The sequence below is a fragment of the Periplaneta americana genome, chromosome 2, assembly GCF_040183065.1.
Source record: "Periplaneta americana isolate PAMFEO1 chromosome 2, P.americana_PAMFEO1_priV1, whole genome shotgun sequence".
NCBI lineage: Eukaryota > Metazoa > Arthropoda > Insecta > Blattodea > Blattidae > Periplaneta > Periplaneta americana.
Window position 1 is genome coordinate 107,219,151 of NC_091118.1, and position 13,129 is coordinate 107,232,279.

Here is a 13,129-nt window from a genome sequence, read left to right on the forward strand (position 1 = left end):
AGCATCCCTAATTAGGCCTCGGCCCTACTACAAATTTCATACAATTTAGCGACAGTCGAATGTCGGTATTTTTGTAGAAGGCATAAACATCCAAAAACGATGCCACAACTCAGCCTACCAAATTTCATGGTAAAACAATATCGAAATGCGAACGCACCTTTCTTGTTACCTGGATACGCTGAGTCCCGTGCATTTTTCCACTACGGTCACACACAAGCTCGTACAAGTTGAGAAATTGTATGTTGTAACCATGTCAACCACAGAGACGGTCACAAAAGCCGGGAGTGTACGTGGTCTGATTTGTTAGCCTGTAATTGCCTGCCTTGAGTGTGTATTGTGTTCGATCCCTTAGCCATTTGGTTTAGTCATTATTCAACGTGAAAATTATTCTCCCCTATTCCTAGAGGGCAGTGGGGTAGTTTCCGTCTGTCCACTATTCAACTGTCATTTGCTCGACTAAGTGTAATTTTACTTGCTTTGAAAAGTATTGAGTATTCTATGAATAGAGTCGAACACCAGAGCAAGGGGTGAAAGTTATGTCAAGTTCATTTGTCGGACGGGAGCTTTGAAAATGTTCCTACAGATGAATAATTTAATTTATGATCACTACAGACTCTCAGTGTAGAATGTGTATGCCTAAACTAAAGATATAACACCGGCATAATGAGTAATATATAGACGCGTGGTACAATACACATATAATTATAAAAATGTAATACATACAAGCTTGGTATTGCTTACATACATGATCAACAACATCACCATCTAACAAGGATTAAACCAATTGTTTCGTTCCGGCTCCAAGTATTATAGCTGCTTAATCCATCTTTTCCTGGACGTCCCTGGTCTCGTTTCCCCCTCTTGAATGCTAGTTTAAGCTTCTCCAGGTCATTCTATCAGTACTCACTCCATTGAATTGCTCATACACTTATTCCTATAGTCTTCTATTTAACTTTTAAATTTAATATTTGTAGTTCGTTTCGAATGTCTTCATTGCGTTTTCTGTCCATTAATGTGTATATTGCCACAAATTGTAGATATTTTATTTTGCCAGCTTCAATCCTTTTTATTGTTTGTTTATTCAGGGTTCATGTTTCTGAGCCATACAAAAGCGCGGGTACAGTTAATACTTTGTAAAATTTCAGGAGTGTTTTCTATCTTACTTTTCTTGCCAATGTTCTTTTGCATGAACTGCAAATTATATTATTAAGCCACGGCTAGACGCCTAACCACACTCAGGCGGCTGATTCATATGTAACGACGATACCATAAAGTATATTCCGAATCTCACCGGACCGGTGGACAACAATGACAGCACACTGTAGCGAAATAGGAACAAAACTGCTGAAAGGCTCGGTGGCTATCATGGCGGCTGAACAAGTTGTCTGTGCTACGCTAGGAAGATTTTGCGAAATTTCCGTACTGTCACCTCGTTCAAAGAAAAGAGAGCATAAACAATTTATTTCTTGAACCAATAGTAATAACTGGTCCGTTGACATGTTCGCTCATAAGCCATTAACATATTGTTTTTACGTTGTGCTCATTACAAACAATACAGCAGAACTAAAGCAGAACACACCGCCATGACACAACAGTGCACAATGTCATTCGTCTGTTAATTCCCGCCCTATACAAGAACCAATCAGATTCACTGATGGAGACTGCCACCACCTCTGCAAACTGATGGAACCGGTGCGACACCGGTGCAGCATCAGTGACGTCATCGTTTAAATTCGGAACACTGTGATGCCATTAGATTGGTCAGCGCTGAGATTGGGAATACGCTCATATGCGGAGGATTCGTTCCGCGCTTTCGCGGTTAGTATTGCGTAATGATGTACTTACCGAATTCACAATTCATGTTCGAAAGGACGTCCTTGTGATATCTAGGAGGCTGCACATCTCCTGAAGACATACATGTCCAGAAACTCGCCGCAATTCGTTCTCCGAAATGGCTCGAATTTCGTGCCGGATATTTTGTTTCAGTTCCTAAAATGAATGTGGGTTATTCGCGTAAACTTGGAATAACTGTACAACTTTTCTTTCTTACTCAGCTCATTAAAAATGGACGGAGTATGAACTGTATATATCTTTGTGCGTTCACTGTTTCCTCAAAGAAAATGAGGCCAATCAGTCTTCTTCCGCTCATTGCACACCATATCCCCTAGTTTTATGTCACATACCTGTTGTTCGTGAAAACGGTGTGGATTTTCACTGTTCCAGTACCAGTAACGATTGTTTTGAGTGTTCACGTAACCACTGAGGTGGAACCATGCTTCGTCACTATAAAAAAATAAGGTGGGGTGAAGTAGTCCATCATACACTGACTGTTGGAACTACATGATTTAACCTAAGTCTGCTCTGATATAATCGGTTCCGTTAACCTCTGAATTACACGAATTTTGTAAGGTTTTAATTTTATTTGTTCTGTACCTCTTATCACTGAAGACTGTGACACCCCTACCTGTTGAACTACACGGCGGGATGATGTCGTAGGACTTCCTTCTAGTCGGTGGCCAATTTCATATAACATCTCCTCAGTGCGAACATGCTTCACACATGTTTGTTTCTTATTTAATACTGATCCATTTGTACGAAATTTCTTTACTAAATTGTAAGTCATTGCTTTAGAAGGATCTGGCGAATCACGGAATGACTGGCGGAAGTTGTTACAATTCTCCAAGATGTCGTAAATAAACACTCGTTGTTCAAAGCTATATTTCATAATGCACACACTACTGCACTCTAAATGTACTGTTTACAGCTGCACCCTCACTATGTGAATTCGTTCGGTTCAGGGAACGACAGTATGGAAAAATTTGTAATCTGCTCTTTTGATCTACTTTTCCACAGACGTCATAACAGCGTCATTATTTTCAAAACTTTAAGCTGACCCAAAAGATCCCTACTTAAAGCTCATAATTAATTATGGTTCCTTTGGGCATAATGCCCAGGAGGGGGAATTCCTCTGAGTTCCAGAAAATCATGAACATGACATTTACTGACAAAAACTCAGAATTAAAATTTCTTTTAATGAAAATTCTTATTATCAGTATTGATTTCATTTGGAAATTAATATCACAGTAGAGTACTATAGAATCAGGCTATGTTAAGTTAACAATTTCTGTTTTATACTCCTCGCATTTATTAATCACCCCATTTATATTTATATACATAATTTTTATTAAACTAAAATTAAGTTTAATATTTGTTAGGCTCTTACGCATTACTCCATTAACTAAAGGAATTTCCTTACCGACTGTGCTGTATTTGACAATATCTGCTAATGGGAGATTGTCTCTTGCTAGATAATGTTGCATGGCAAAGAATCAGTCAGCTCATCATAAAATTCAGGAGCACATTATTATATCAATCCACCTAATAATTCTATTAGATAAACTCAATCACTGTAAAATGAAACAAAGTTCCAGAACGACAACTCCTTTGTGGAAAACGTGAGAAAGTGAGTAAAAAGCACAAGTTCGAGATTCACCATGTGGGCAGGTACGCTCCTGTTCTGAGATGGCGTGATGCTGTTCGGAGAGGGAAGAGGATTATTTAGAAAGATTACATTTTGTTCCTAGAAGACGTACCTACAGAGAGTGCGGTTTGTTGCCGGATGAGAGAGATTAACACCACTGCAAAAAATCTCTCTCTACTCATACAGAGTTTATACCTGCCGAGGATACTTCCTTCCGTCTGCATTTATAAAGAAAGAAATTCTTAATATATGTAGATACTTGCATATGTGACTGTGCTATCATTATTATTATTATTATTATTATTATTATTATTATTATTATTATTATTATTATTAGTATTATTATTATTATTATCATCATTATTATTTTTTTTTTATTATCATTAATGTTACTTTTATTTTTGCTTATATCCGTCTTGTGATTAACATTAAAATTTAATTTACTTACTTGTTTCAAATTATTTTATTATTATTATTATTATTGTTATTGTAAATTACTTGTATTCAAAATTTAATTACATTGTATTAATTCAGATCCGTTTAATGTATAGTGTGTTGTTTGGTTATTCTTATATTAGGTCTAAGCATACTCATCAAAATCACATTAATTTGTGTTGTTTTTTTAGTTTTTCTGTATCATGTATTTTGCAGTTATCTATTCATTTTGTCATTATTGTTTATTTGTATTTGTCTCTAATTTTAATAATTATTTGTATGCACTGTTTTTATAATTCCTTGTTCACTTTAAATCTTATGCTAACTTTTATCTTGTGTTATAGGCCCCAGCCTGTTGTACAGCACAATAAATATTATTAAATAAATAGATAAATAAATAAAAATAAATATTATTATCAATATTATTATTATTATTATTATTATTATTATTATTATATCTTACTGAATAGCTTATATTCAGTCTTTAGCCTTTGTATCTGCAGTGCAAGGAGGTAATTATTCTGGCCTGCATCTCGTTCGGAGGGATTTCTTGCAACAGTAATCAGAGGAAAACACGATGGTAAATTTACCTTGTGTTTCGATTCGATTCTCGACCTCCCATTACCACGTCACTCCTGCATTGAAATTGGCCGAGTCCTTTTTTCGACATGAAATTCAAAATAAAGTTTAGAGCTACCAAATTTACATCATTACAATTTTTATCTACTTAAACCTATTCTGATTGCTTGCATAGCTTATAGATTTTATTTAAATGTTAAGTCTAGGTTTAAATTTGCATTTTGAATGAAATATTGGAGTCCAACTCTTTGCCGTATCGATACGGTTTATAAAAGTGACAGGGGATTAATCGAATCCCTATAATTCCTTGAAACATTTATCCAGTTTGTGATTGTTATTGTGAGCATGGCTGGGATTGTAACGATCTTTGGGATTTGAAATAAAATGTTGATATTTCTTATCGGTTCTGTCTTCATACTCCACGTATTTAAATTTAACTAATCATAATCGATTACTCATTCCATGAGACTAGTCTCTAGACAACAATGCAATTGATGATCGAAACGATTCACACATCAGTAGGCCTTATAACACCAATGAGCTGTTTGGAATTGTAATGAATTTGTAACAATGTTTAACTACAGAGAAATGGATTCATGTGGAAATTAATACCACAATTAAGTAGTGATACTTTATAATTAGGCTATGTAAAATTAAGCATTTCTATCTTCGTAGCTACTTTCCGCATTTATTAATCACTTCATTTGCATACGAATAATAATTTTTTATTAAATTAAAATTAAGTTTAATATTTCGTTAAGCTTTTACACGCTAAAAAAACGTTCCAAGTGAATCTTTTTCAAGTACAGTCAACTTCGGTTATAGTGAACCTCTGCGGACCAGCATATTTCGTTCGCTATATCCGAGGTTCACTAAAACTGAAGTGTGTGTTTTTATACTACTGACGTTGCTATACATACAGCATTAATGCCCGTTTGGGACAGTACAAATGTTCGCTGTATCTTCCAACTTAAACACTTTACGCTTTGACATCCTGATGATCACATGATGATGATCGAAACATGAATCTAATCTAGCCATGTAGGTAGTAGGCACAGACCGATTTCGCACCTCTTCCCACTAGAGATGTGCTACTGTGTACTCGACCTTGGAATTTCCCCGGGTTCACTTTTACAAAGATGCGGGAGGAAGGGTTGAGGACCATTATAATGTAATCCTTCTTGTATTTACTCATTGATCATCACTCTACTCCCTTTTACAAAAGGAAACACTTTTTCTTCCTATTCTTCTAATAACCTCTTTTAAAGGAGTCAGAACTAATCCTTCCTTTATCCCTCACTGCATACATTATTCTCTTTAACATGTTACAAGTTGTCCAGGAAGCTGAACGAATCCTTTGTCTTTCATTGCACTTAAGGAGTAGAAGGTTTGAGATTTTGTTCTGAACATATTCTTGGAAGTTTATAGGAGAAAAGGTTTCCTAAATTACCATTTTGGCCATTTTGAAATTACATTTTCTTGGGGACGTTCTAGTTGTAGATTCACTATAAGCGACGCGAGGGTTCACTATAAACAGAAATATTAATGTACTTTTTAATGCATGCGGGTCGGGACCAACGATTTACGTTCACTATAGCCGAATGTTGACTATAACCGAGTTCACTATATCCAGAGCTGACTGATACCAAAATCACATATCTATAGCAACTGTTTTTAACACGAACCCCTTGTATAAAGTAAGGTGAAGACATAACTGAAATGAAGAATCATCAAAATACATCATTTATTTATTAATTAATGTGTCATCGTTAGTGTCTGGACTTGTCTATATAAAGATATCGCATCCCGGATGATTGGGTGTTTTTTTTTTTTCAGAAATGCTGCGATGCACATAACCTTAAAAAAGTAGAATAAAGATGGATCCGCGATCATATAAGCATAGCTTTCTCACTGTATTTGATCCATCTTCTCTTCTCAAGAAATGATGCGATGTAAATAGCATCTTAAAATACAGCGTGACCGGGAATTATACATTACAATTTTGCAACGTAAAACTCAATTGATAGAAAATCTCTTTGAGATTTGTTTTGCCATGCTTGCAAGGTCATTGTTGCATCACCTGCAGCGTAAGCGCTTATACGGAACGAGGAGAGGTTATGGAACAGTCGTTTACTTGTCAGTCGAGATCAGTGAGCTCTATACTAAATAATATAGTACAGAGCTCACTGGTCGAGATGTGGGCGCCATAGACTAAAGTACAGTAGGCCTACGTGCTTTTCTTCGCAAAATTATCGGGTTACACATGTCCAGCGGCGTGCAGCGGCTTCACTCGTTTCCCAAACATTAATCCCTGCAATAAAGTATTACATTATAAATTAGTTTCATAAGTAATTTTATTTTAAGGTGCAGATAGTAATATAGCTAAGATGTATACTATATTATTTATTCTATAAGGAAATAATTTTTGGTATATTTCCCATAGGTGATTTGTTTTTCCATTTCCTAGTTTTTCAATGCTATCACATGATCACAACTTAATATAATTTTATTGTTGATGATGAGATCAGATAAAGATTACATAGCTTTTCATGCAACATAGACATAATTTTGATATGGATAAAGAAGGATTTATTATTTCATCGACCCAGTTATTAGTATATTTTATTATAATTATTTATTTTCTTTGTAGGTAGTTTTTGAGTGAAGAATTAGTAAAATGTATTACATTATAGACCTACAGTATCTACTAGAAGCAAAGCCATTGTTTGTGTTTACTGGATTATGCATGATAACTGGTTCCAACCAATCAGAAACGGTACACAGCCATTGTCTCAACTCTTATACTTATTGTTATACAGGGATTGTACCGTCGATTGATACCGGGAGCACTCTATAAAACCAGAAATGTTTCATTACAGTAGTTTCTTGTATAAGATCTACAGAGACTTGCAGAAACCTACTGCTATAACTTAGAAATCGAGAAAGACAGAACGAGGAGAAGAGAGAGTATTGACAAAAAAATATCCATGTAAACAGCTCTTTGCAAAGGGTAAGCGGGCTAACCCATCTTCCGTTTACCAAAGAAAAAAGAAAGAAAATAAGGGTTTCGCAGTACTACTGTATCAGAAGTCACTGTGGACAGTATCTCGTCCCTCGTTTTTCGTAGGCTGCTCGTGTTTTGAAAGTGAAGTCAGTTACAAAAAGATATCTAGGACACAGCAGTACATGGAGACCCACTTGGGGGAAGTATCTAATTTTTTCAAGTGAGACTCGTTGTATCGAATGCATCATTTTGTTTTCCTTCTTAACTCCTGCCAACCCTCTGGTAGTGCCAAGACCTCCCCTCCACCGCCGCCGGCCGCTCTCACCCTCACTTTCCATCTCTGTCTATGCGCCACAGAAGCAAGTGACAAGCGCTCCTCTACCCCACAACTGCAAAATGTCTCCGTAGCTTTTAGCCAGAGAGCGATCCCAAGTAATTTAGAGTTGCAAGTGCTATAATTCGCATTGCCGTATTTCTTCCAGAACAGGGGCAGTTTAAATAGGTCACTCCTTAGTCACGCCATTGTACGAGAAGTATTCTGAAATAAACAAGGAAGTATGTAAATAAATAACGTAGCTGAAGCAAAGGGTGATTGTCCGCCATTCAGATTCTAACCGTGAATAAAACAACAAATGCAAACTACTGAACTAGTAACATACAAATGCATGAAAAATAAGGTTGTGATTGACACTGCGTGAGCGAACGTGCAAACACTATTCATGACGTAAGGGGACAAGCATTCAGCGTTTTTATAGTTCATGTCGGGTCTTTTGCCTGCATTCTACGTCCAGTTTCGAGTGCTCTGTCTTGTTTACAGTTCAACAACGTAACATATTAATTGACTACCTACAGTGCTTGACAAATAAGGTTGTGATTGACGTTAACTGCTGGCTTGTGACGCGAGACAGTGGTGATACTCGGCCAGTTCGGACGAGTCCATACCTCTGGAGTAACGGTTAGCGCATCTGGCCGCGAAACAAGGTGGCCGGGTTCGATTCCCGGTCGGGACAAGTTACCTGTTGAGGTTTTTTTCCGAGGTTTTCCCTCAACCCAATATGAGCAAATGCTGGGTAATTTTCGGTGCTGGACCCCGGATTCATTTCACAGGCATTATCACCTTCATCTCATTCAGATGCTAAATAACCGAAGATGTTGATAAAGCGTCGTAAAATAACGAACTAAAATAAAAATAAAATAAAAGCTCGGAAGAACCGGTTGTTAAATCATTTGTAGGTAATAAGTATCTGCAAATACCATGGACATATACCGTATATGTTTAACATAGGTACACATAACAGAACTGGTTGTTAAACTTTTTGAATATTACCATTGACGCGAGAGCATGTTTTGACGCATCTATTCTTACTACTTACTAGCCATCGTCTCCAATTGCGCAGCACCTAAATTCTCTTCTCTATCACTATCACTGCTTTCGAATATCTGCTAAGATAATTGGATGTTATTAGTAGAGAAATTATTACAAATATGGAATACCATTTTGCTTTGTTTCTTTTTCCCTTTTTTCTTTTTCTTTTCGTTTTGTAACCTACATGTTTTGAACACTGAATGTAAAGTACCGTCATGTTTATTGCTGAATGTCCCTATGAATAGTACACCGGACTTATAAGTTCGTAGGATGTTATAAAATGTTTAAATAAATAATTTCCTCAAAATATAACATACTCCCCTCATAAAAAATGGAGGTACAGGTGTGGAATACTATTAACAAGTTAGTACAAGATTAACAAAATTGAAAAGTCAAAATGGCCTCTACTAAGAAAATCACAGAACAAGCATTCAGCATTTTATCGTCGTCTCTCGCGATTTTTCTCGAACTTGTTTTGTGGATTCTTGCATTGCCTTTTCATTCCACTGTTTTCGAAGTTTGTTGAAAGGTGAGGTTTTCCCTCCTGCTACAGGTACAAACACTAGTAACGAAACAGAAAACCAGGGAATAAAGATGGAATACTAATAATACTAGTATTTCATACTTATGACACACTGATGTTGTAAGTCATAACCTCAAAACATATCATAATTTAAAAACGAAATCAATTAAATATACATTGCCATAAATGTAGATTATTTCTCTTTAAGAATATATATATATATATATATATATATATATATATATATATATAATTAATATTTCTAACATTTAGGAATAACAATGTATATTCAAGAAAATAACCTACCGCCAAAATTTTCACTTTTCTCTAAAACGCAATAATGATGAAGGTTTCAACAGTTCAGCTTCTAACTGCAAACTAACACATTCCCGCGAAAGAGTATCAGTGCGAAGTGATTTGAAAGGCTTCCGCTAGAATGCTGTACAACACATTTTAGGTCGTAATATATCACAATATTTCATATTTGTACCCCTAGTTCATGTTTGTGACAGTTCCTTAATGTATAAAACTCAGTCAATTAATGTAATACATTTCTGAACAGTGGATAATTAACAGAGCACAGTTCATTTGACTCGGAACTGGACGTGGAATACAGGCATAGATCCGATGTGAACTCTGACAACGCTGAGTGCATGATCCATTGTTGGACAAGGTGAGGTCGAGCCTTCACACGTGCAAGTTCGCCCACACTGTGTCAATCACAATCTTATATCTCATGCACTATAAGTTTCATATAAGCTTATACTAATATTATCCAATTGTATCAGCATTTCTCCGAAGACAATGAAAACAGTGATTGTAATAAAGGAAAGGATAACATTTTCGGCATTTTTTTTTTTAATTTCCTTCAATTAAAAGGCGAAAAACGGATGAGACAAGTAACGAACCTACTTGGAGCTCACATACTGTATATTATTTCCAGAACACTAAATTCCCTTGTTCGCGTAACTTTTAATTTTTTTCCCTCTTATCCTCATTTGATTCAGAATCAAATTCTTGGAGTTAGTACAAGTTTTCGGTGCTGATAATGCTGTTCTTATAAGGTTTTGGGGCTCGAGGCGCTGAGTTTATAAAGTAGCCTATTTATTTATTTGTTTTTTTTTGTGTTTGTTCGTTTACTTATTTACTGTATTTATTATTGTATTTTATAGATAGATATATTCTGAGAAATAAAATTAATTTGTATTAACTTTGTATCAAATTAATTTTGTTAAATGAATTAACAACTCTTAAATATCCATTTCCGTGCGATCGATTTTTAGTGTCCATAATATCCCTAGATTTTCAGGCTATACCTAACCAAGATGCTAGCCGATTGCAGGGTACTTGCTCCGTGTATTATACTTAACTAGGTAAACATTGGCTTTCTCCTATATCGACAGAGCAGTGTATTTGCAATCTGTAGCTATATCAATTCATTCGGAATCGAATATTGAATATAATAATGATAATAATTTATCGCTAGAACAAAGATTCATTCATTCATTGTTCTGCCCAAAGGTAGGTCTTTCACTACAAACCCAGCTTTCTCCAATATATCTTATTTTCTGCCTTCCTCTTAACCCCTCATATGATCCATATATTTTTAATATCGTCTATCATCTGATATCTTCTTCTACCCCGAACTCTTCTTCCGTTCACCATTCCTTTCAGTGCATCCTTCAGTAGGCAGTTTCTTCTCAGCCAGTGACCCAATCAATTCCTTTCCCTCTTCCTTATCAGTTTCAGCATCATTCTTTCTTTACCCACTCTTTCCAACACAGCTTCGTTTCTTATTCTGTCTATCCACTTCACACGTTCCATTCTTCACATCCACATTTCAAATGCTTCTATTCGCTTCTCTTTACTTCGTCGTAATGTCCATGTTTCTTGTTCATACAATGTCACACTCCTTACAAAGCACTTCACTAGTCTCTTCCTTAGTTCCTTTTTCCAGAGGTCAACAGAAAATGCTTCTTTTTCTATTAAAAGCTTCTTTTCCCATTGCTAACCTCGTTTTAACTTCCTGGCAGCAACTCATGTTATCTGCTTATGGTAGTCCCTAAGTATTTGAAGCTGTCCACTTGTTCTACTGCCTCATACAGAATTCGCAAGTTTACCTTCTTTATTTTTCTTCCTTTGACCATGATATTTGTCTTATTTGCATTTATCTTCATCCCATATTGCTGACAGCTGTCATTTAGCTCCAGAGCATAAGAACAAAGATAAGTTATGTATATTTTACGTATAAATATCACTCTAGCACCTCCAGAAAGACGTATTCTAAAACGCTTTTTTATCCCAAAACTTTTTTTACCTTTAAAATAGATAATAGATATGTAAAGAAATGGAGAATTAGTAAATAAATAAAAATTGTTCTTATTTTTAAATCATGTGTTTAAGTAGCAAAAGTGTGTGGCTTTTACTAACAAATTGTTTTGTTAGATTTATTTTCTCGTTTATTTTTAGAATTTCTTAGTTCTTTTAGGATTTTATTTTATTAGAAACAATTTAATTGACTCTATTGCTTCTTATATTGAATAAGTATGGGTTATGTAATGCTTCTTACAGTTTCTGTGAATTTTTCAGCAGTATCTAAATGTGTTAACCCTGAATTAAAAACTCTGTTCTCTTCGCAGAAACTGAAATCTTTTTCTTAAGGGATTGAAGAATTTATGTGTAGTTCTATACGTTCTTATTTTTATTAAATATATTTTTATTTCACCAGAGTAAATTTTAATTAAAAATATGCGTCTCTCCTTTTCCTCAAAATAATTATTGTCCTAAAACATGACGAAAGTGTAAAGAAAATCATAACAAATATTATCATTGTCATTAGCAGCAATGGAAACTTAACAACAATCAACACTTATCAATAGACTTCGGATTTTAGGCAAAAACCTATTTTAATCCTTAAAAGGTAAGTTCATAAAAACTTGCAAGTACACGTTTCATATGAAATTATCCTAAAATTATATTTTAATAGCATCTGAAAATGCCTATTTTGACGATAAAGCCTATTTTGACCTATTAAGTATGTTTTATTTCTAATAGGTCAAAACACATTCTTATTTCAAAAATTTTAAATTCCAAAATGTATTTTTCAGTGTGCGTTAATCATGTCATAGAGCATATCAGGTTACAACATCCAAATATAAATAAATTGATTTGTACTGTAAAAAAAAAGTTTTCGTCAAGGCACCAACAAGCGTTCGAATTTTCCTTGAGAAATTGCCCAATGTCTCTCTGCCACCAGAACCTGTACTAACCTGCTGGGTAACGTGGTTGAAAGCTGCAAAATACCACAACGATCACATTAGTGACGTGAAAGATGTTTCAAGTCTAGAAGATGAGTCTACATGCATTGTTTCTGCAAAGGAAGTGATGGAAGATTCTGGTATTCAGAGGGGCCCAGCATTTTTAAAGTTACACTTCACTTTCCTAGTGCACGTTATTGCATCACTGAAAGCAGCAGGAAAGTCACTGTATGAACAAATATAAATATTTCATGATATGCAAGAAAGGAGGGCTCAAAAGTGTTCCTGGTTCTGCTGGAAATAAAGTACGGTATAAACTGGAGCAAGTTCTGCAGAGAAATGTAGGACTGAAGGACCTGCGTACTGCTTCAGATATCCTAACAGGGAAGAACACGGATTTACAATGTAACATTCCTGTCCATCTAGTATCAAAATTGAAATACGCCCCTGTTACTTCATTGGATGTGAAGCACACAAATTTGTG

The 13,129-nt window shown here is 35.3% G+C and overlaps 1 protein-coding gene across 6 annotated transcripts in view; it reads left to right on the plus strand.

Moving 5' to 3' along the window:
• LOC138694481 (cytotoxic granule associated RNA binding protein TIA1-like) overlaps positions 1-13,129 on the plus strand; it is a 1,343,307-nt gene that overhangs the window by 763,982 nt on the left and 566,196 nt on the right. The gene's annotated exons all lie outside the window — the stretch shown is intronic.